Raw genomic sequence first — 23,014 nt, 5'->3', positions numbered from 1 at the left:
GAGGCAGAGATCCCCCATCCACGGACAAAAATGTCTCAACACTGCACATGCATGGGGCCCACAGCACCCTGGGCGTCCCTGGTTCATGCCCATGGAGCGTCTTGGGCCCACGGGGAGCAGCCCAAAGCGGCAGGAAGGCTTGAAATGGGAGGCCGATGCACCTGTATGGTATGGAAAGAAAAAAAAATGGCGTGGCACAGGTCCCCTCACGGGCAAAAGTGCCTCACAACCACGCATGCATGGGGCCCAGGGGATCCTCGGTGTCCCTGTTTCGTGCACCCACAGCGTCTCAGGCCCAAGGGGGGCTTCCCAAAGCGGCAGGAAGTTTTGAAAGTGTAGGTCGAGGCACCTGTGTGTTGTGGAAGGAAAAAAAATGACGCAGCATAGGTCCCCATCAAAGGTGAATATGCCTCTCACCCGCGCATTGGTGGGGCCCAGGGAATACTGGACGTCCTTGATTCATGCCTTCAGAGCATCTCGGGCCCACGGAGGACAGCCCAAAGCAGCAGGAAACCTTGACATTGGAGGTCGAGGCACCTGGGTGTTGTGGAAGGAAAAAAACAACGGCGAGGCCTAGTTCCTCCCTAAAGGTGAAATTGCCTCCGAACCCCATATGCATGGGGCCCAGGGGATCCTTTGTGTCCCTATTTCGCTTCCACGGAGCATCTTGGTGACATGGGGGAAAGCCAAAAGCAGCAGAAAACCTTCAATTTAGACGTCGAGGCACCTGTGTGGAGTGGAATGAACAAAAAAAGCACAGCAGAGGTCCTCACCAAGGGGAAAATAGCCCCCAAATGCACTTCCGTGGAGCCCAGGGAATCCTTGGCATTAGTGCTTCATGCCTACAGAGGGTCTTGGGCCCAAGGTGGGCAGCTGAAAGTCGCAGGAATCCCTGAAAGGGGAGGTGGAGGCACTTCTGTGGTGTGAAAGGACAAAAAAAAAAAAAAAAAAAAAAAAAACGCTGCGGGAGAGGTCCCCTTTGGGGAGAAAGTGCCTCCCACCCATTCATTCACGGGATCCAGGGGATGCTTAGTATCCCTGTTTCACATTCAAGGAGTGTCTCAGGCCCACGGGGGGCAGATCAAAGTGGAAGTAAGGTTTGAAAGGGGAAGTGGAGTCACCTGTGTGGTATGGAAGAAAAAAAAACCTGCATGGTAGAAGGCCCGCCACGGGCGTAAGTACCTCCAAACCACATACGCGTGGTGTCCAGGTGATCCTGTGGTTCCATAATTCATGCCTACGGAACATCTCAGGCCAATGGGGGCAGCCCAAAGAGGCCGGAATTCTTGAAAAGGGAGGTCGAGGCCCCTGTGTTTTGTGGGAGGAAAAATAAACCAAGTCACATAAGTCCCCCCAACACGCGAAAGTGCCTCCCAACCATGATTTCACTACACCCGGGGATTGTAGGCATCACTGTTTGAGGCACAAGGAGCATCTCAGGCCCATGGAGGCAGCCTCAAGAAGGCAGGAAGCCTTGAAAGGGGAGGTGGAGGCACATGTGTAGGGAAGGAAAAAACAAACAGCACGGCAGAGGTCCCCCACAACGGACAAAAGAGCCTCCTCACTGAGAATGCTTGGGGCCCAGGGGACCCTGGGGGTCCCTGTTTCACCCCCATGGAGTGCCTTGGACCCACGGGGACCAGCCTAAGGCGGCAGGAAAGCTTGAAATAGGAGGTGGAGTCACCTGTGTTGTGGAAGAAAAAAACAAAAAGTGAAGCAGACATCCCAACCCACGGGTGAAAGTGCATCCCCACTGTGCATGTGCAGGGCCTAGGGGAACCTGGGCTTCCCTGGTTCACAAATAAGGAGGGTATCCTGCCCATGTGGAGCAGCCCAAAGCAGCAGGAATTCTTGAAAGTGGAGGTCGAGGCACTTGTGTAGTGGTGGAAGTAAAAGAAACAGCACGGCCAAGGTCCCTCCACAGGCAAAAGTGCCTCCCAACTGTGCATGTGTGGGGTTTAGGGGCTCCTGGAAGTCCCTGGATCATGTCCACGGGGATTCTCAAGCCCACATGGGGCAGCCCAAAGCGGCAGGAAAGTTTGAAATGGGAGATACAAGCACCTGTGTAGTGTGGAAGAAATAAAAACGGTGTGGCCAAAGTCTCCCCCATGGGAGAAACTGCCTCCCAACCACACATGCCTGGTGCCCACGGGAACCTGGGCTTCCCTTGTTCGTGCCCACGGAGGGTCTCAGGCCCACGGGGGTCAGCTCAAAGCGGCAGGAAGGCTTGAAAGAGGAGGTTGAGACATCTGTGTAATGTGGAAGGAACAAAATACGGCATAGCAGAGGTCCCCCACAGGTGAAAGCGCCTCCCAACCATGCATGTGCGGGGCACAGGGTATCCTGGGCATCCCTGTTTCAGGCCCACAGAGTGTCTCATCCCCACAGTGGCCAGCCCAAACTGTCAGGAAGACTTGAAATGGCAGGTCGAGGAACCTGTGTGGTGGAAAGGAAAAAAAGTGGTGTGGCAGAGTTCCCCTCATGGGCGAATGTGTCTCCCAAAGGAGCGTGTGCTGGACCAAGGGAATACTGGTCATCCCTGGTTCATGCCCATGGAGGATGTTGGGCCCACAGGGGCAGCCAAAAGTGGTAGGAAGACTTGAAAGGGAAAGTTAAGGCACCCGTGAGGTGTGGAAGGAAATAAATATGGTGCAGCAGAGGTCCACCCACGGGTGAAAGTGCCTTCCAAATGATCACGTGCGGGGCCCAGGGCATCCTGGGTGTCCCTCTTTCATGCCCATGGAGGGCCTCGGTCCCACATGGGGCAGCCCAAAACGGCAGGAAGGCTTGAAAGGGGAGGTAGAGACACATGTGTTTTGGAAGGAAAACACAAATGACCCATCAGAGGTTCCCAAAGCGATGATTGAAAGAGCCACCACACTGTGCGTGTGTGGGGCCCTGGAGAATTTGGGAGTCCCTGGTTCACATGTGAGGAGTGCTTCAGGCCCACAGGGGCCTGCCCAAGGTGGCAGGAAGGCTTGAAAGAGGAGGTGAAGGTCCCTGTGTTGTGGAGGGAATATACAAGGCTTCAAAGGGAAGGTCCAGGTACCCATGTGATGTGGAAGGAAATAAATACGACGAGGCAGAGGTCCCCCCACGGGCGAAAGTGCCTCCCAGCCGCGCACACTCGGGGCCCAGGGCATCCTTGGCATTTCTGGTTCACACACACGGTGTATCTCGGGCCCATAGTTGCCAGCCCAAAGTGGTAGGAAACATTGAAAGGGGAGGTCGAGGCACCTGTGTGGTGTGGAAGGAAAACAAAACGGCATGGTAGAGGTCCCCTCACAGCGAAAATATCTCCCAACCGCTCATGCGTGGGGCCCAGAGATTCCTGGGTATCCCTGATTCACACCCATGGAGCGTCTGGAGCCCACGGGGGGGGAACCCAAAGTGGCAGGAAGGCTTGAAATAGGAAGTCGAGTCATCTGGGTCTTTAGAAAGGGAAAAAAAATGGCGCAGCAGATGTCCTGACACAGGGGAAAGTGCCTCTCAACCGCTCATGTGTGGGGCCCAGGGGATTCTCAGAGTCCCTGCTTCATGCCCACGGAGTGTCTGGGCCCAGGCGGGACAGCCCAAAGCGGCAGGAAGGCTTTAAAGGGGAGTTCCAGCCACCTGTGTACTGAGGAAGGAAAAGAAAATGGCGCAGCAGAGGTCCCGCCCACAGGTGAAAGTGCCACCGAAACGCGCATGCTAACGGGATGCTGGCCGCCCCTGTTTTGCACCAACAGAGTGTCTCATGTCCACTGTGGGCAGCCCAAAGCGGCAGGAAATCTTGAAAGCGGAGGTCGAGGCACTTTTGCTGTGTTAAAAGAAAAAAAAAAAAACGGCGTGGCCGCGGTCCCCCCCTCAGGCAAAAATGCCTCACAACAGCGCATGTGTGGGGCTCAGGGTATCCTGGGCATCCCTGGTTCACAACCACACAGAGTCTCAGGCCAACCGGGGACGGCCCAAAGTGGAAGGAATGCTTCAAAGGGGAGGTCGAAGAAACTGTGTTGTGTGGTAGGAAAAAAATACGCCATGGCAGAGTTGTCCCCACGGGCGATAAGGCCTCCCGACCGTGCATGTGTGGGGCATAGGAGATCCTAGGTGTCCCTGGTTAATTCCTGCAGAGCATCTCATGCTCACAGGGGGCGGCCCAAAGTGGAAGAAAGGCTTGAAATGGGAGGTCGAGGCACCTGTTTGTTGTGGAAGGAAAACAAAATGGTGTGGCAGAGGCCCCAGCAAAGACGGAAGTGTCTCTCAACCGCGCATGTGTGGGGCCCATGGGATCCTGGGCATTCCTGGTTCATGCCCATGGAGTGTTTCAGGACCACAGGGGGCAGCCCAAAGCGGCAGGAAGGTTTCAAATGGGAGATAGAGTCATCTGTGTGTGTGGAAGGAAAAAATAAACTGCGCCGCAGAGGCCCCACCCAACGGCCGAAAGTGCCTCCCAACCGCGAATGTGCAGGGCCCAGGGGATCCTGGGTGTCCTGGGTTCATGCCCATGTAGTGCCTTGGGCCCACAAGGGGCAGGCTAAATCGGCAGGAAGTCTTGAAATGGGAGGTTGAGGAACCTGTGTGGTGTGGAAGGACAAAAAAATGGCACGGCAGAGGTCCTCCCCAAGGGCCAAAGTGTCTCCGAAACGAGCATGTGTGGGTCCCAGGGGATCCTGGGCATCCCTGATTCATGGACCCAGAGCATCTCCAGAACACGGCGGGCTGACCAAAGCAGCAGGAGTGTTTGAAAGGGGAGGTCGAGGCACTTGTGTGTTGTGGAAGTAAAAAAAAAATGATGTGACATATGTCCCCACCAAAGGCGAAAGTGCCTCTCACTGGCACATGTGCAGGGTCCAAGGGATGCGGGAAGTCCCTGGTTCAGGCCTACACAGCGTCTCAGGCCCATGGGGGGCAGCCTAAAGCTCCAGGAAGGCTTAAAACTGAAGGTAGAGTCACCTGAGTGCTGTGGAAGGAAAAAAAATGGGGCAGCATAGGTCCTCCCTTAAGTTGAAAGTGCCTCCTAACCACACATACACTGGGCCCTGGGCATCCTGGGCTTCCCTTTTTCACACCAATGGAGCATCTTGGGGACATGGGGGGTAACCTAAAGCAGCACGAAGGCTTCAAAGGGGAAGTCAAGGTACCTGTGTGGTGTGGAAGGAAAAAAATAGGCACAGCAGAGGTCCTCCCCAAGGGTGAAATAGCTCCAATCAGCACAGGCGCTGGGCCCAGGGGATGCTCAGCTTCCTGCTTTGCACCCTCGGAGCATCTCAGGCCCACGGCGGGAGCCCAAAGCGGCAGGAAGTCTTGAAAGGAGAGGTCGAGGCACTTGTGTGGTGTGAAGGGAAAAATAACTCCGCGGCATAGGGCCCCTACTAGAGAATGTGCCTCCCAACCACTCATGTACGGGGCCAAGGGCATCCTGTGTGTCCCTGTTTACGTTCACAGAGTGTCTCAGGCCCACAGGGCAGATCAAAGCGGAAGTAAGTCTTCAAAAGGGAAGTTGAAGCACCAGTGTCATATGGAAGGACAAAAAAAATCACGGCAGAGGTCACCCCCACGGGCGAAGGTGATGACCAACCATGCATGCGTGGATCCCAGGGAAACCTGGACTTCCCTGGTTCATGCCAATAAAGGGTATTGGGCCAAAGTGGGCAGCCCAAATTGGCAGGAACTCTTGAATGGGGAGGTCGAGACAACTGTGTGGTATGGAAGGACAAAAAACGGGGTGGCAGATGTCTCCCCCATGGGCAAAAGTGCCTCTCAACCGTGCATGCACTGGACCCTGGGGATACTAGGCATCCCTGTTTCGCACCCATGGAGTGTCTTGGGCCAAAGGGGGCAAGCCCAAAGAGGCAAGAAATTTTGAAATGGGAGATAGAGGCACCTGTGTGGTGAAGAAGAAAAAAAACGGCACAGCAGATGTCCCCACAGGAAAAAGTGCCATCCAACCCCACAAGTGTAGAGCCCTGGGGATCCTGGGCATCACAGGTTCTCACCCACAGAGTGCCTTGGCCTATGAAGGCCAACCCACTGTGGCAGGAATGCTTGAAAGGGGAGGTGCAGGATCCAGTGTTGGGAAAAGAAAACACAAACGGCGAGACAGAGGTACTTCAACACGGGAAAAAGTTCCTCCCCACTGCACATGCGTTGGGCCCAGGGGACTCTGGGCATCACTAGTCTGTGCTCAATGAGTGCGTCAAGCCCACAGGTTCCAGCCCAAGGCGGCAGGAAGCCTTGAAAGGGGAAGTGGAAGCACCGGTGTTGTGGAAGGAAAACAAAAATGGCGCCGAAGAGGTCCCCAACAACGGGCGAAAGTGCCCCCCACCATGCAAGCACAGGTCCCAGGGAATCTGGGCATCCCTGCATAGCACCCATGGAGTGGCTTGGGCCCACGGGGTCAACCTAGGGAGGCAGGAAATCTTGAAATAGGAGGTGAAGTCACCTGTGTTGTGGAAGGAAAACGCTAATGGCGAATCAGAGCTTCCCCACAAAAGGCGAAAGATCCTACCCACTGCACAAACGTGGGGTCCAGGAGACCCTGGGTATCCCTGTTTCAGAAACAGTGAGGGCCTCAGGTCTACAGGGACCAGCCCAAGACGGCAGGAAGGCTTGAAAGAGGAGGTGGAGGCAACTGTATTGTGGAAGGAAAAAACAAACGTCAAGGCACAGGTCTGACACCACAGCCAAAAGTGCCTCCAAACTGAGCATGCGCAGGGCGTAGGGGATCCGAGCATCCCTGATTCACACCCATGGAGCATCTTGGGCCCAGGTGGGGCAGCCCAAAGCAGCAGGATGGCTTGAAAGGGGAGGTAGAGGCACCTGTGTGGTGTGGAATGAAAAAGAAATGGCACGGCAGGAGTCTCTTCCACGAGAGAAAATGTCTGCCAACCACGCATGAGCTAGGCCCACGAGTTCCTGGGCATCCCTGGTTCATGTCCATGGAGTGTCTCAGGCCCACCAGGACAACCCAAAATGGCAGGAAAGCTTGACATAGGAAGTCGAGGCTCCTGTTTGGTGTGGAAGGATAAAAAATACGGCATGGCTGATGTCCCCCCACAGGCGAAAGTGTCTCCCATCCGCGCATACGCGGGGTCCAGGAGATCCGGAGTTTCCCTGGTTCATGACCACCAGGCGCCTCAGGCCCACAGGGGCCATGTGAAAGTGGTATAAATGCTTGAAAGCAGAGGTCGAAGCAATTGTTCGGTAATGCAAGGAAAAAAATGGCGTGGCCGAGGTCCCCCCTCAAGCCAAAGTGCCTCTGAACCACGTGCGTGAGGGGCCCTGAGGATCCTGGACATCCCTGTTTTACATCCACGCAGAGTCTCGGGCCCACGGGGAGCAGCCGAAAACGGCTGGAAACGTTGAAATGAGACATCGAGGAACCTGTGTGGTGTGGAAAAAATATCGGCATAGCAGGAGTCCACCCAACGGGAGAAATGCCTCCCACCTGCACATGGATGGTGCCCACGCTATCCTGGGCATTCCTTGTTTGTGCCACGGAGAGAATCAGGCCCATGGGTGGCAGCCAAAAGTGAAAGGAATTCTTGAAATGGGAGGTCGAGGCACCTGTGCGGTGTGGAAGGAAAAAAATACGATGTGGCAGAGGTCCCCCCACGGGCAAAGGTGACTCCTAAACACGCATTTGTGAGGATCAGGGGATCATGGGCATCCCTGGTTCATGCCCACCAAGAGTGTCATCTCCATGGGGGCAGCCCATATTGGCCGGAAGTCTTGAAATGGGAGGTCCAGGCACCTCTATGGTGGAAAGGAAAAAAAAACGGTGCTGTAGAGGTCCCGGCAGGGGCGAAAGTGCTTCTCAATCGAGCATGCATTGGGCCAAGGGGATCCCGGGCATCCCTAGTTCATGCTGATGGAGCGTCTCGGGGACATGGGGGGCAGCCAAAAGTGCCAGGAAGGCGTGAAATGGAAGGTTGAGGCACCTGTGTGGTATGGAAGGAAATAAACACAGCATGGCAGAGGTCCCACCACGGGCGGAAGTATCTCCCAACCGTTCATGCATGGGGCCCATGGTTTCCTGTGCATCCCTGATTCATGCCCACAGAGCATCTCGGGCCAACGAGGTGCAGCCCAAAGTGGCAGGAAAGCTTGAAATTGGAGGTCGAGGTACCTGTGTGGTGTGGAGGAAAAAAAATGGCATGGCAGAAGTCTCCCCACCAGCAAAAGTGCCTCTCAACCGCACATGCATGGGACCCATAGGATACTGCACATCCCTGATTCAAGCCCACGGACCATCTTGGGGCCAAAGGGGAGAGCCCAAAGCGGCAGGAAGTCTTGAAAGTGGAGGTCAAGGCACCTTTGTGGTTTGAAAGGAAAAAATCTCGGCCTGGCAATGGTCCACACCAAGGGTGAAAGCACCTCCCAACCGCACATGCAAGCGTCCCAGGGGATCATAGGCATCCATGGTTCTTGTTCACGGATCTACTTGGGACCACGTGGGGCAGCTCAAAGCAGCAGGAAGGCTTGAAATGGGAGGTCGAGGCATCTGTTTGTTGTGGAAGGAAAATAAAATAAAATGGCATGGCAGAGGTCCCCCCCAAGACGAAAGTGCCTCTCAACTGTGCATGTGTGGGGCACAGGGGATCCTGGGTATCCATGTTTCATGCCCATGGAGAGTTTCAGGTCCACGGGGGCAGCCCAAACGGGCAAGAAGGCTTGAAAGGCGAGGTCGAGTCACCTCTGTAGTGTGGAAGGAAATAAAACAGCACGGCAGAGGTCGGTCCCACAGCGGGCAACAATGCCTCACAACCACGCATGCAAGGGGCCCTAGGGATCATAGGCCTCCCAGGTTTGCATCCACAAAGCTTATCGGGCCAAAGAGGAGCAGCACAAATCGGAAGGTAAGCTTGAATGGGGAGGTCGAGGCACCTGCCTGGTGTGGGAGGAAAAAAAACGGCACAGCCGACGTTCCCCACAGGGGCAAAATTACCTCGCAACTGCCCATGCATTGGGCCTAGGGGATCCTGGGCATCCCTGCTTCATGCCCATGGAGCGCTTCAGGCCCATGGTAGGCAGCCCAAAGCGGCAGGAAGGCTAGAAAAGGGAGGTCGACTCACCTTTTTGGTGTGGAAGGAAAAAAAAAGGCACAGCAGAGGTCCCTCCCACGGAAGAAAGTGCCTCACAACTGTGCATGCATGGGGGCTAGGAGTTCCTGAGTGTCCCTGATTCATGCTGATGGACAGCCTCGGGCCCACGGGGGGCAGCCTAAAGCAGCAGGAAGTCTTGAAAAGGGAGGTTGAGGCAACTCTGTGGTGTGGAAGGACAAAAAATGGCACAGACGAGGTCCCCACCACAGGCCAAATTGCCTCCCAATCACGCATGCATGGTGCCTATGGGAATTCTGGTCATCCATGGTTTGGGAACACAGGGTGTCTTGGGCCCATAGGGATAAACCCAAAGCGGCAGGAAGACTTGAAAGGAGAGGTCGAGGTACCTGTGTGGTATGGAAGGAAAAAAGACGTCGTGGCCGAGGTCCCCCTCACAGGCAAAAGTGCCTATAAACCACGCATGGGTGCATCCCAGAGCATCCTAGGGTTCCCTGATTCATGCCGCTGGAGCATCTCAGGCCCAAGGGGGGGAAGGTCAAAGAGGCAGGAAGGCTTGAAAGGCAAGATCGAGGTGCCTGTGGGGTGTGGAAAATAATGGCCCATCAGAAGTCCCCCCATGGGCAAAAGTGCCTCAAAACCTTGCATGTGTGGGGACCAAAGGATACTGGGCATCCCTGTTTCACATGCAAGCAGCATCTCAGGTCCACGGGGGACAGCCTAAAACAGGATGTCGAGGCAACTTTGTGGTTTGAAAGAAAAAAATCACGGCGCTGAAGAGGTCCCCAACAAGGGTGAAAGTGGCTCCAAGCTGCGCATGCGAGTGGCCCAGGGGATCCTAGGCATCCCTGGTTCTTGGGCACAGAGTGTCTAGTGCCCACGGGGGACGGCTCAAAGAGGCAGGACGGCTTGAAATAGGAGATTGAGGCACCAGTGTATTTTGAAAGGAAAACAAAATGGTGTGGCAGAGGTCCCCCCGAAGAGGAAAGTCCCTGTCAACTGCACATGCACAGGGCCCAGGGTATCATGTGAATCCCTGGTTCACGCCCATGGAGGATTTCAGGCACACAGGTGGCATCCCAAAACGGAAGGAATGCTTAAAATGCGAGGTGGAGTCATTTGTGTGGTGTGGAAGGAAACAAAAAAAGGTTTGACAGAGATCCACCCCACAGAGGAAAGTGTGCCCCAATCGTGCATGCGTGGGGCCCAGAGGATCCTGCAAGTCCCTGGCTCATGCCCCTGGAGGAACTCGGGCCCACAGGGGGCAGCCTAAAGCAGCAGGAATGCTTGAATTAGGAGGTTGAGGCATATGTGGTGTGGAAAGACAAAAAAATGGCACAGCCGAGGTCCGCCCCACCGGCGAAAGTGTCTCCCAAACGAGCATGTGCGGGACCCAGGGGATCCTGAGTGACCCTGGCTCATGCACCCAGAGCATCTTGGCCCGGCAAGGGGCTGCTCAAAGAGGCAGGAATATTTGAAATGGGAGGTCGAGGCACCTGTGTTTTGTGGAAGGAAAAAAATTGCGCTGCATAGGTCCCCACCAAAAGCGAGTATGCCTCTCACCCGAGCATGCGTGTGGCCCAGGGGATCCTGAGCATCCCTGTTTCATGTCTACAGAGCATCTCGGGCCCATGGCAGCAGCCCAAATCAGCAGGAAGACTTTATATTGGAGGTCGAGGCACCTGAGTGCTGTGGAAGGAAAAAAATTGCGTGGCATAGGTCTCCCTAAAGGCGAAACTGCCTCCTAACCGTGCATGCATGTGGCCCAGGTGATACTGGGCATCCCCGTTTCACAGCCATGGAGTGTCTTGGGGACATGGGGGGAAGCCCAAAGCAGCAGGAAGTCTTCAAAGGGGAGGTCGACGCACCTGTGTGGTGTGGAAGGAAAAAAAAGGAATAGCAGGGTCCTCCACACGGGTGAAATAGTCCCCAACCGTGCATGCGTGGAGCCCAGGGGATCCTGGGATTCCCTGGTTGGCACCCTCTGAGTGTCTCTTGCTCACGGGGTCAGCCCAAAGCAGGCATGAAGGCTTGAAAGTGGAGGTGGAGGCACTTGTGTGGTGTGAAAAGAAGCAAAAATGCTACAGCAGAGGTCCCACCACGGGAGAAAGTGCCTCGAAACTGCTCATTCACAGGGCCCAGGGGATCCTGCTTTTCCCTGCTTTGCATTCACGGAGTGTCTCAGACGAGCGGGGTTCAAATCAAAGCCAAAATAAGGCTTGAAAAGGGAAGTCGAGGCACATGTGTGTTATGGAAGGAAAGAAAACTGCCTTGGCAGCAGTCCAACCACGGGCGAAAGTTCCTCCAAACCGCCCATGTGCAGGGCCCAGGGGATCCTGGGTTTCCGTGGTTTGCACCCACGAAGAGTCTCGGGTCCAAGGCGGGCAGCTCAAGTTGGCAAGAATGCCTCAAATGGGAGGTCGAATCCCCTGAGTGTTGTGAGAGAAAAAAAAACGAAGCAGCACAGGTCCCCCCAAAGGGAGAAGGTGCCTACCAACCGTGCATTCACTGCACCCATGGGATTGGGTGCATCCCAAGTTCAGGTGCAAGGAGCATCTCTGGCCCACGGGGGACAGCCCCAAGAGGCAGGAAGTCTTGAAAGGGGAGGTATATGCACCTGTGTGGTGTGGAAGGACATAATATGGCACGGCTGAGTACCCTCCACAGGCCAAAGTGCCCCCCAACTGCACACGCCTAGTGCTCAGGGGATCCTGATCATCCATGGTTCATGCCACAGGGCTTCTCGTGCCCACAGGGAGAAACCCAAAGCAGCAAGACAACTTGAAAGGGGAGGTCGAGGCACCTGTGTGGTGTCGAAGGAAAAAAAAGTCACGGCTGAGGTCTCCCCCATGGGAAAATGTGCCCATTTACCGCACCTGCGTGGGGCCCCGGAGATGAAGGGCATCTCTGGTTCACACACACAGGGTTCTGAGGCGAACACGGACAGCCCAAAACAGAAGGAAGGCTAGAAAGGGGAGGCCGAGGCACTGGAGTGGTATGGAAAGGAAAAAAATCATGGCGTGGCAGAAGTCCTCCCAACAGGAAATCTGCCTCCCAACCATTCTTATGTGGGGCCCAGGGGTTCCTGGGTGTCCCTGGCTCATGCCCACAGAGCGTCTCATACCCACAGGGGTTAGCCCAAAGCTGCAGAAAGGCTTGAAATGGAGGTCGAGACACCTGTGTGGTTTGTAAGAAAAAAAAACGATGCGGCATAAGTTCCCCCACGAGAGAAAGTGCCTCCCAACCACGCATGCCTGGGGCTCAGGGCTTCCTGGGCGTCCCTGGTTCGTGCAGCCAGACTGTGTCGGGCCCACAGGTTGCTGCCCAAAACGGCAGGAAAATTTGAAAGAGGAGATCGAGGCACCTGTGTGTTGTGGAAGGAAAAAAAATGACGCGGAATAAGTCCCCACCAAAAGGGAATGTGCCTCTCACCTGTGCATGTGCAGGGCACAGGTGATCCTGGTTGTCCCTGGTTCTTGCCTACAGAGAGACTCGGGCCCACGAGGGGCAGCCCAAAGCCGCAGGAAGGCTTGTAATGGGAGTTCGAGGCACTTGTGTGTTGTCAAAGGAAAAAAAATAGCCGTGGTGGGGGTCCCCCTACGGGCAAAATTGCCTCCCAAAAGCACATGCAATGGGGTCATGGGATCCGGGACTTCACTGGTTCGTGCCCATGAAGTGTCTTGGGCCTAAGAAGGGCAGCCCAAGGCGGCAGATTTGCTTGAAAGGGGAGGACGAGGACGCTGTGTGTTCTTGAAGGAAAAAAAGAAAACGGAGCCGCAGGGGTCGCCCCAACGGGGGAATGTGCCTCCCAACCGCGCATTCACTGCACCCAGTGGATTGTGGACATCCGAGGTTCAGACCCAAGGAGCGTCTCTGGCCAATGGGGGACAGCCCCAAGTGGCAGGAAGGCTTGAAAGGTGAGGTCGAGGCACCTGTGTGGTGTGGATGGAAAATAAACCAGTGTGCCAGAGTTCCCCACCAAAGGTGAAAGTGTTCCCAACCGTGGATTTGCGGGTCCCAGGGTATACTGGGCATCGCTATTGCATGCCCACAGAGAGTCTTGGGCCCATGGGGGCAACCCAAAGTGGCAGGAAAGCTTGAAATGGGAGGTCAACTCACTTGTGTGTAGTGGAAGGAAGAAAAACCGGCGCGGTAGTCGTCCCACCCATGGAAGAAAGTGCCTCCCAACCGTGCATGCATGAGGTGCAGGGGATTCTGGGCATCACTGATTCATGCCCATGGAGTGTCTCGGGCCCACAGGGGAAAAACTACAGTGGCAAGAATGCTTGAAAGGGGAGGTTGAGGCACCTATGCGGTATGGAAGGACAAAAAAACGGCCACGTTCCACCTCACGGGCTACAATGCCTCCCATACAAGAATGTGCAGGGCCCAGGGGATCCTGGGCGTCTCTGGTTCGTGCACCCAGAGCGTCTTGGACCCAAGAGGTGCAGCCCAAATCGACAGGAAGGCTTGAAATTGGAGGTCGTGGCTCCTGAGTGTTGTGGAAGTAAAAAAAAAATGGCACAGCATAGGTCCTCCCTAAATGCGAAAGTGCCTCCTAACCGCGCATCACCAGGGCCTTGGTGATCCTGGGGGTGCTTGTTTCACAACCAGGGAGCATCTTGGGAACATGTAGGACAGCCAAAAGCAGCAGGAAGTCTTCAAATTGGAGGTCGAGGCACCTGTGTGGTGTGGAAGGGAAATATTAGGCACAGCAGAGGTCCTCCCCACGGGCGTAATAGCCCCCAGCTGCGCATGTGCAGGGCCCAAAGGATCCTGGGCTTCCCTTGTTGGCATCCTCAGAGCATCTCAGGCCCATGGGGGAAAGCCCAAATCGACAGGAAATCTTGAAAGTGGAGGTCGAGGCCCCTGTGTGTTGTGGAAGGAACAAAAAACGGAGAAGCAGAGGTCCCCCCAGTGGGAGAAAATGCCTCACAACCGCGCATTTACTGCACTCAGCGTGATTGGGGGCATCCCTGGTTCAGGCCGTAGGAGAGTCTAGGGCCCACGGGGGACAGCACAAAGCAGCAGGAAGGCTTGAATGGGGTGGTCGAAGCAACTGTGTAGTGTGGAAAGAAAAAAAACCGGCGCAGCAGAGATTCCCCCCACGGGCGATATTGCCTCCCAACAGTGCATGTGCAGGACACAAGAGACCATGGGCATCCCTGGGTAGCACCCACAGAGCGGTTCGGGCCCACGGGTCAGCCCAAGGTGGCAGGAAGTCTTGAAAGGGTAGGTGGAGTCACGTGTGTTGTGGAAGGAAAACACAAATGGCGTTTCAGATGTCCCCCCCCCGGGTGAAAGAGCCTCCCCAACGGGCATGTGTGGGGCCCAGGGGAATCTGAGTGTCCCTGGTTCACACCCGTTGAGCACCTCGGGCGCACAGGGGCTAGCCAAAGGCGGCAGGAAGGCTTGAAACAGGAGGTGAAGGCACCTGTGATGTGGAGGGGAAAAAGAAATGGCGAGGGAGAGGCCCGCCCCTTAAGGGAGAAAGTGGTCCCATACCGTGAATGTGCAGGGCCTATGGGATCTTGGCTACCCCTGGTTCATGCCCGCAGAGAGTCTTGGGCCCATGGGCGGCAGCCCAAAGCGTCAGGAATGCTAGAATGCGGAGATCAAGGCCCCTGTATTGTGTGGAAGGAAAACAAAACGACTCAGCAGAGGTTCCCCCACGAGAGAAAGTGCCTCCCAACCGCGCATGCGTGGGGCCCAGAAATTCCTGAGCTTCCCTGTTTCACATCCACGGAGAGTCTCGAGCCTACGGGGGCAGCCCAATGTGGCAGGAAGTCTTGAAATGGGAGGTCGACTCACTTGGGTCTTGAGGAAGGGAAAAATAACGGCGTGGCAGAATTCCCCTCACAAGCAAAATGCCTCTCAAATGCGCATGCACAGGGCCGAACGGAACCTCAGAGTCCCTGCTTCATGCCTACAGAGCATCTCTGGTGACACGGGACAGCCCAAAGTGGCAGGAATTCTTGAAATGTGAGGTAGAGACACCTGTGTGGTGTGGAAGGAAAACAAAATGGCAAGGCAGATGTCCCTCAAAAGGGGGGAAAATGCCTCCCAACCATGAATGGGCAGGGCCCAGGGGACTCTGGGAATCCCTGATCTGTGCCCAAGTAGGGCCTCGGACCCACTTTGTCCTGCCCAAGGCGGCAGGAAGCCTTGAAAGGGGAGGTGGAGGCACCTGTGTTGTTGAAGGAAAACACGAACGGTGTAGCAGAGGTCACCCACCACAGGCGAAAGTGCCTCTCAACTGCACATGTGTGAGGCCTAGAGGATCCTGGGCATCCCTGTTTCCCGCCCATGGAGATTTCTGGGCTCAACAGGGGAATCCCAATGCAGAAGGAAGACTTGAAATGGGAGACTGAATCATCTGTGTGGTGTGGAAGGAAAAAAAATACGGTGCGGCAGAGGTCTCCCCAATGGACGAAAGTGCCTCCCAATCTTGCATGCGCAGGGCCCAGGGGATCCTGGGCGTCCTTGGTTCATGTCCATGGAGTATCTAGGGCCCACAAGTGGTAGGCTAAAGGGGCAGTAATGCTTGAAAGGGGAAGTTGAGGCACCTATGTGATGTGGAAGGACAAAAAAATGGCATGGCCGAGGTCTACCCCACGGGTGAAAGTGCCTCCCAAATGAGCATGCACAGGGCCCACGGGATCCTGGGCATCCCTGTTCCATGCACCCAGAGCATCTCAGCCCCACAAGGGGCTGCCCAAAGCCGCAGGAATGTTCTAAAGGGGAGGTTGAGGCACCTGTGTTTTGTGGAAGGAAAAAAATGACGCAGAGTAGGTCCACAGCAAAGGCCACGATGTCTCCCACCTGTGCATGTGCGGGGCCTTGGGGATACTGGGAGTCTCTGGTTCATGCCTACAGAGCGTTCATGCCCCCCAAGGGGAAGCCCAAATCGCAGGAAGGCTTAAAATTGGAGGTCAAGCCACCTGAGTGTTGTTGAAAAAAAAAATGGCATGGCATAGCTCCTCCTCCCTAAAGGTGAACGTGTCTCATAACTACACATCCACGGGGTCCTGTGAATCCTGGACGTCCTTGTTTCAAACTCACAGAGCGTCTTGGGGACAGGTGGGGCAGCCCAAAGCATTAGGAACTCTTCAAAGGGGAGGCTGAGTCACCTGTGTGGTGTGGAAGGGAAAAAAAGGCACAGGGTTGGCACCCTCGGGCATCTCGAGCCCATGGAGGGCAGCCCAAAGAGGCAGGAAATCTTGAATGAAGAGGTCAAGGCCCCTGTATGTTGTGGAAGGAACAAGAAACGGAGCAGCAGAGGAACCCCCAACGGGTGAAAGTGGCTCTCAACCATGCATTCACTGCACCAAGGTGATTGGGGGTATCCTTGTTTCAGGCCCGAGGAGCATCTTGGGTCCACAGGGGCAGCCCCAAAGTGCAGGAAGGCTTGAAATGTGAGGTCGAGGCAACTGTGTGGCGTAGAAGGTAAAAAACGGCACACCAGATGTCCCCCCAACAGGCGAAAGTGCTCCCAACTGCACATGTGCAGGGAACCCTGGGTATCCTTGATTGGCACTTGCAGAGCGTTTCGGACCCACGAGAGGCAGCCAAAAGTGGCAGAAGGCTTGAAAGGGGAGGACAAGGCACTTGCGTGGTCTGGAAGGAAAAAAACTGATGCTGCAGAGGTCCCCCCATGGGCGAAAGTGCCTCACAACCTCGCATGCGTGGGTCCCAGGGCATCATGGGCGTCTGTCCGTCACACTCACACAGTGTCTTAAGCCCACGGAAGGCAGCTCAAAGCAGCAGTAAGGCTTCAAAGGGGAAATCGAGGCACCTGTGTGGTATGGAAGGGCAAAAATAGTCTCGGCTGAAATCCCCCCCACAGGCGAAACTGACTCCAAATCGCGCAGGGGCGGGTCACAGAGAATCCTGGCCTCCCTGGTTCGTGCCCACGGAGCATCTCGGGCCCAAAGGGGACAATCCAAAGCGACAGGGAGGCTTGAAAAGGGAGGTTGAGGCTTGTGTGGTGTGGAAGGAAAGAAAAAAGGCACCGCAAATTTCCCCCCCAACGGGCAATAGTGCCTCTCAACTGCCTGTGCAGGGCACAAGAGATCATGGGCATCCCTGGGTAGCACCCGTGGAGTGGCTCGGGCCCAAGGGGTCAGCCCAAGGCGGCAGGAAGTCTTGAAAGGGGAGGTGGAGTCCCCTGTGTAGTGGAAGGAATACACAAGTGGCGAATCAGGCGTCGTGCCCCGGGTGAAAGAGCCTCCCCACCGTGCATTTATGGGGCCTAGGGGTTCCCTGTTTCACACCCACGGAGTGCCTCCGGCCCAGGAGGGCCAGCCCAAGGCAACAGGAAGGCTTGAAAGAGGAGGTGAATGCACCTGTTGTGGAGGGAAAAAACAAATGGCTAGGCAGATGTCCGCCCCCCACGGGCGAAAGTGCCTGCCCATCGTGCATGCTCGGGGCCTCAGGGATCCTGGTCACCCCTGGTTAATGCCCACGGAGAGTCTTGGGCCCACGGGGTGTAGTCCAAAGCTGCAGGAAGGCTTGGAATGCGAGGTCGAGGCCCCTGTGTGGTGAGGAAGGAAAAATATGTGGCGCGACAGAGGTCCCCACCACTGGAGAAACTGCCTCCCAACCGCGCATGTGTGGGGCCCAAGGCATCCTCGGAATTTCTGCTTCACACCCACTGTGCGTTTCGGGCCCACGGGGGACAGCCCAAAGAGGCAGGAAGGCTTGAATCTGGAGGTCGAGGCACCTGTGTGGTGTGGGGAAAAAAAAAAAAAAAGGGCACACCTGAAGTCTTCCCCGCTGGAGAAACTGCCCCCCAACCGCGCATGGGCAGTGTATTATTCGCCCCCATGTGCATGAACCAGGGATGCCCCTGATCCCCTGGGCCATGCACATGTGCAATTAGGGGCACTTTTGCCCGTAGGGACAACTCTGCCATGGCGTAATTTGTTCCTTCCACACCACACAGGTGCCTCGACCTCCCCTTTCAAGCCGTCCTTCTGCTTTGGGCTGCCCCCTGTGGGGCCATGACTCTGCGTGGGTGTGAGGCCAGGGATGCCCAGGATCCCCTGGGATCCACGCGTGTGTGGCTGGGAGGCATTTTTGCCTGTGTTGGGGACCTTGGCCCCGCCGTATTTTTTTCCTTTCACCACCACTCAAGTGCCTCAACCTCTGCTTTCAAAGTTTCCTGCCCCTTTGGGCTGCCCCCACTGGACCTGAGAAGCTCTGTTGGTGCGAACCAAGGACGCCCAAGATCCTGCTGGCACCGCGCATGCGCGGTTGGGAGGCATTTTCGCCCATGGGCAAGACCTTTGCCGCGCGATTTCCTTTTACTTCCCAAGCACTCAGGTGACTCAACCTCCAATTTCAAGCCTTAATGCCGCTTTGGACTGTCCCGATTGGGCCGGAGACGCTTCCTGGTCACGAAGCAGGGACTCTGATGAGCCCCTGTGCCCCACGCATGTGCGGTTGGAAGGCCCTTTCCCCCATGGGGGGACATCTGTTGCGCCATTTTTATTCCCTTCCTCAAGACCCAGGTGATTCGACTTCCCATTTCAAGGCTTCCTGACGGTTTGGGCTGCCCCCGTGGGCTCGAGACGCTCCATAGGTGTTAATCAGGGATGCCCAGGTAACCCTGGTGCCCTTGCATATGCGGTGGGAAGGCACTTTGGCCCGTGGGGGGTGCACTTCTACCTCGCCATTTGTTTTTTCCCTCCATAACACAGGTGCCTTCACCTCCTGTTTCAAGCCTTCCTGCCACCTTGGGCTGACCCCGTGGGCCTGAGCTGCTCCATGGGTGTTACCCAGGGATGCCCATGGTCCCCTGTCCCCCACACCTGCGCTGTTGTGAGGCACTTTCGCCCGTTGGGGGATATCTATCTCACCTTTTTTTTTCCTTCCTCACCACACAGGTGCCTCGACCTCCCTTTTCAAGACTTCCTGCCACTTTGGCCTGCCTCCGTGGGCCCCATATGCTCAGTGGACATGAACCACGGACACCCAGGATCCACTGGACTCCACACATGAGCGGTTGGGAGGCACTTTCACCCGTGGGTTGTACCTCTGCACGCCATTTTCTTTTCCTTCCTAACCACAAAGGTGCCTTGACCTCCCCTTTCAAGGTTTGACCTCCCCTTTCAAGCCTTCCTGCCGCTTTGGCCTACATTCCGTGGGCCAGACACCCCCCAGAGCATGAGCCAGGAACGCCCAGAAATCCCTGGGCCCCGCGCATGCTCGTTTGGGAGGCACTTTTGCCCGTGGGGGGATATCTGCCTCACCATTTTTTTTTCCTTTCCACCACACAGGTGCCTTGAACTCCACTTTCAAGCCTTCCTGCCACTTTGGGCTGCCCCCCATGGGCATGAGATACTCTTGGGGCATGAATCAGGGATACCCATGATCACCTGCACCCCGCACTTGTGCGATTGTGAATCACTTTCACCCAGGGGGCACCTCTGCCTCTCCGTATTTTGTTCCTTCCACACCACACAGTTTCCTCTACCTCCCTTTCAAGCCTTCCTGCAGATTTGGGCTGCCCTCTGTTGGCCTGAGATGCTCTGTGGGCACGAGTAAGGGATATCAAGGATCCCTAGGACCCCGCACATGCACGGTTGGGTGGCAGTTTCTCCCGTAGGGGGGACTTATACCATGACATTTTTTTCCACACAATACTAGTGCCTCGACCTCCCCTTTCAAGAATTCTTGCTGCTTTCGGCTGCCCCCTGTGCGCCCAAGACACTCCATTGGCATGAACCAGGGATGACCAGGATCCCCTGGGACCTGCTTATGTGCAGTGAGAGGCACTTTCGCCTTTGAGGGGGACATATGCTGCATCACTTTTTTGTTCCTTCCAGAACACACAGGTGGGTCGACCTCCACTTTTAAGCCTTCCTGCCACTTTTGGCTGCCCCCAGTGGGCTCGAGATGCTCTGGGTGCATGAAACAGGGATGCCCAGGATGACCTGGGCCCGCGCATGCTCATTTGGGAAACACTTTCGCCCTTGGGGCGGACCTCTGCGGCGCCGTTTATTTTCCTTTCACAACACACAAGTGCCTCGACCTCCCATTTCAAGCCTTCCTGCTGCTTTAGGCTGCCCTATGTGGCCCCGAGATGCTCTATGGGTGTAAACTAGGGACACCCAGAATACACTGAGCCCCACGCATCCTCGTTTGGGAGGCATTTTCGCCCCTGGGGCTTCTCTGCAGCGTGGTTTTTTTCTTTTCCTTTCCACCACACGTGTCTCAACTTCCCTTTTCAAGACTTCCTGCCACTTTGGGCTGGCCTCTTGGGCATGAGATGCTCTGTGAGCATGAACGAGGGATGCCCAGGATCCCCTGTCCCCTGCACATGTGCGGTTGGGTGGAAGTTTTGCCCGTGAGGGTACCTCTGCCAAGCCATATTTTGCTCCTTCCACACTTCCACACCACATAAGTCCTTCCACCTTCCCTTTCAGGGCTTCCTGCTGCCTTTGCCTGCCCCCCATCTGCCCAAGACTCTGTAGGGATGTGAGCCAGGGACACCGTGGATCCCATTGGCACTAAGCATGTGCAGTTGGGAGGCAATTTCTCCCGTGGGCAGGACCTCTGCCGTGCCATTTTCTTTCCTTCCTCACCACACAGGTGACCCGACCTCCCTTCTCAAGACTTCCTGCCGCTTTAGGCAGTGCCACATGGGCCCGAGACAGTCTTTGGGCATGAAGCAGGGACTCTGAGAATCCCCTTGGTCCCGAGCATGTGTGGTTGGGAGGCACTTCCGCCTGTGTGGGAGATCTCTGTTGCGTCGTCTTTTCTTCCTTCCTCACCACACAGGTGCCTCGACCTCACTTTCCAAACAATCGTGCCATTTTGGGCTGCCCCCCGGGGTACAAGACTCTCTGTGGGCATGAACCAGGGATGCTCAGGATCCTCTAGGCCCCGTGCATGCGCAGTGGGGAGGCACTTTCCTCCGTGGGCGGCGAAACCTCTGCCTTGCCGTTTTTTTCCCTCCACAATACCCGTGCCTTCACCTCCTCTTTCAAGCCTTCCTGCCGCCTTGGGCTGGCCCCCGTTGGTCCAAGGCTCTCCGTGGGTGGAAACCAAGGACCCCCCCCTGGGTCCCTTGGACCCCACTCATGCGCGGTGGGGAGGCTCTTTTGCCCGTGGGGCGGGACCTCTGATTAGCCATTTGTGTTCTCCTTACACAACACAGGTGACTCCACCTCCCCTTTCAAGACTTACTGCCACCTTGGGCTGATCTCTTGGGCCCAAGCCACTCCATGGGTGCTACCTAGAGTTGCCCATGGTCCCCTGTGTCTGGCACACTCGCTGTTCGGAGACACTTTCACCCGTGGGGGACATCTGCCACACCGTTTTATTTTCCTTCCTCACCACACAGATGCCTCGACCCCCCTTACAAACCTTCCTGCCGTTTTGTGCTGCACCCCGTCGGCCTGAGATGACCCGTGGGCATAAACCACTGTCACGCAGGAAACCCTGGGTCCCTCACATGTGAGGGTGAGAGGCACTTTGTCCCGTGTGGGGACATCTGCTGCACCATATTTATTTCATTCCACACCACACAGGGGCCTGGACCTCCTATTTCAAGACTTCCTGCAGTTTTGGGCTGCCCCCCGTGGGCCTGAGGTGCTCCATGGGCATGAGCAAGGGATGCCCAGGATCCCGTCATCTGTACGCATGTGTGGTTGGGAGGCAGTTTCTCCCGTGGGGAGGACTTCTTTCATACCTTTTTCTTTTTCACACCACTGACGTACTTCTACATCCCCTTATAAGCTTTCCTGCCACTTTGGGCTGCCCTCTGTGGCGCAGAGATGCTCCATGGGTGCGAACTAGGGACACCCAGAATACACTGGGCCTTGGGCATGCTCATTTGGGAGGCACTTTCGTCTGCGGGGGTTCTCTGCAGCGCAGTTTTTTTATTTTCCTTTCCACCACACAGGTGGGTCGACTTCCCCTTTCAAGCTTTCCTGCCGCTTCGGGTTGCCCCCACTGGGCATGAAATGCTCTGTGAGCATGAACCAGGGACGCCCAGGATCCCATGTGCCCTGCATATGCGCAGTTGGGAGGCACTTTTGCCAGTGGTGGTAACTCTGCCACGCCATATTTTCTTCCTTCCACACCACATGGGTGCCTCGACCTTCCATTTCAAGGCTTCCTGCCGCCTTCGGCTGCCCCCTGTATGTCCAATACCCTGTAGGGGTGTCAACAGGGGACACCTAGGATCCCGTTGGCACCAAGCATGCGCAGTGCGGAGGACTTTTGAGCGTGGGCAGGACCTCTGCCGCCCCATTTTCTTTTCCTTCCACACCACACAGGTGACTCGACCTCCTCTTTCAAGCCTCCCTACCGCTTTGGGCTGTGCCGCGTGGGCCCAACATGCTCCATGGCAACAAAGAAGGGACCCTGAGGATTCCCTGAGCCCCACTCATGCGTGGTTGGGAGGCACTTTGGCCCGTGTGGGGGACCTCTGCCCTGCCGTATTTTTTTCCTTCCTCACCACACAGGTGCCTCGGCCTCACTTTCCAAGCAATCCTGCCGTTTTGGGCTGCCCCCCGTGGACCCAAGTCTCTCTGTGGGCATAAATCAGGGATGCCCAGGGTCCCCTAGGCCCCTCGCATTCTCGTTGGGGGGGAAGTTTCGCCCCTGTGGGGGGGACCTCTGCTTCGCCGTTTGTGTTTTCCTTCCACAACACAGGTGCCTCCACGTCCCATTTGAGGCTTCCTGCTGCCTTGGGCTGGACCCCGTGGGGACGAGACACTCCTTGGCTACAGACCAGGGATGCTCAGAGGCCCCTGGGCTCCATGCATATGCGGTGTGGAGACAATTTCGCTAGAGTCTGGGGGACCTCTGCCTTGCCGTTTGTGTTTTCCTTTCACAACACTGGAGCCTGTACCTCCACTTTCAAGAATTCCTGCCACCTTGGGTTGGCCCCCGTGGGCTGAAGCGCTCCGTGGGCGATAACGTGGGATGTGCAGGATCCCCAGTGCTCTGTACACGAGGAG

Source organism: Pongo abelii, chromosome 17 (genome assembly GCF_028885655.2).
Source record: "Pongo abelii isolate AG06213 chromosome 17, NHGRI_mPonAbe1-v2.0_pri, whole genome shotgun sequence".
NCBI lineage: Eukaryota > Metazoa > Chordata > Mammalia > Primates > Hominidae > Pongo > Pongo abelii.
The sequence above is the reverse complement of the archived record's forward strand: the minus strand, read 5'-3'. Positions refer to the sequence as shown.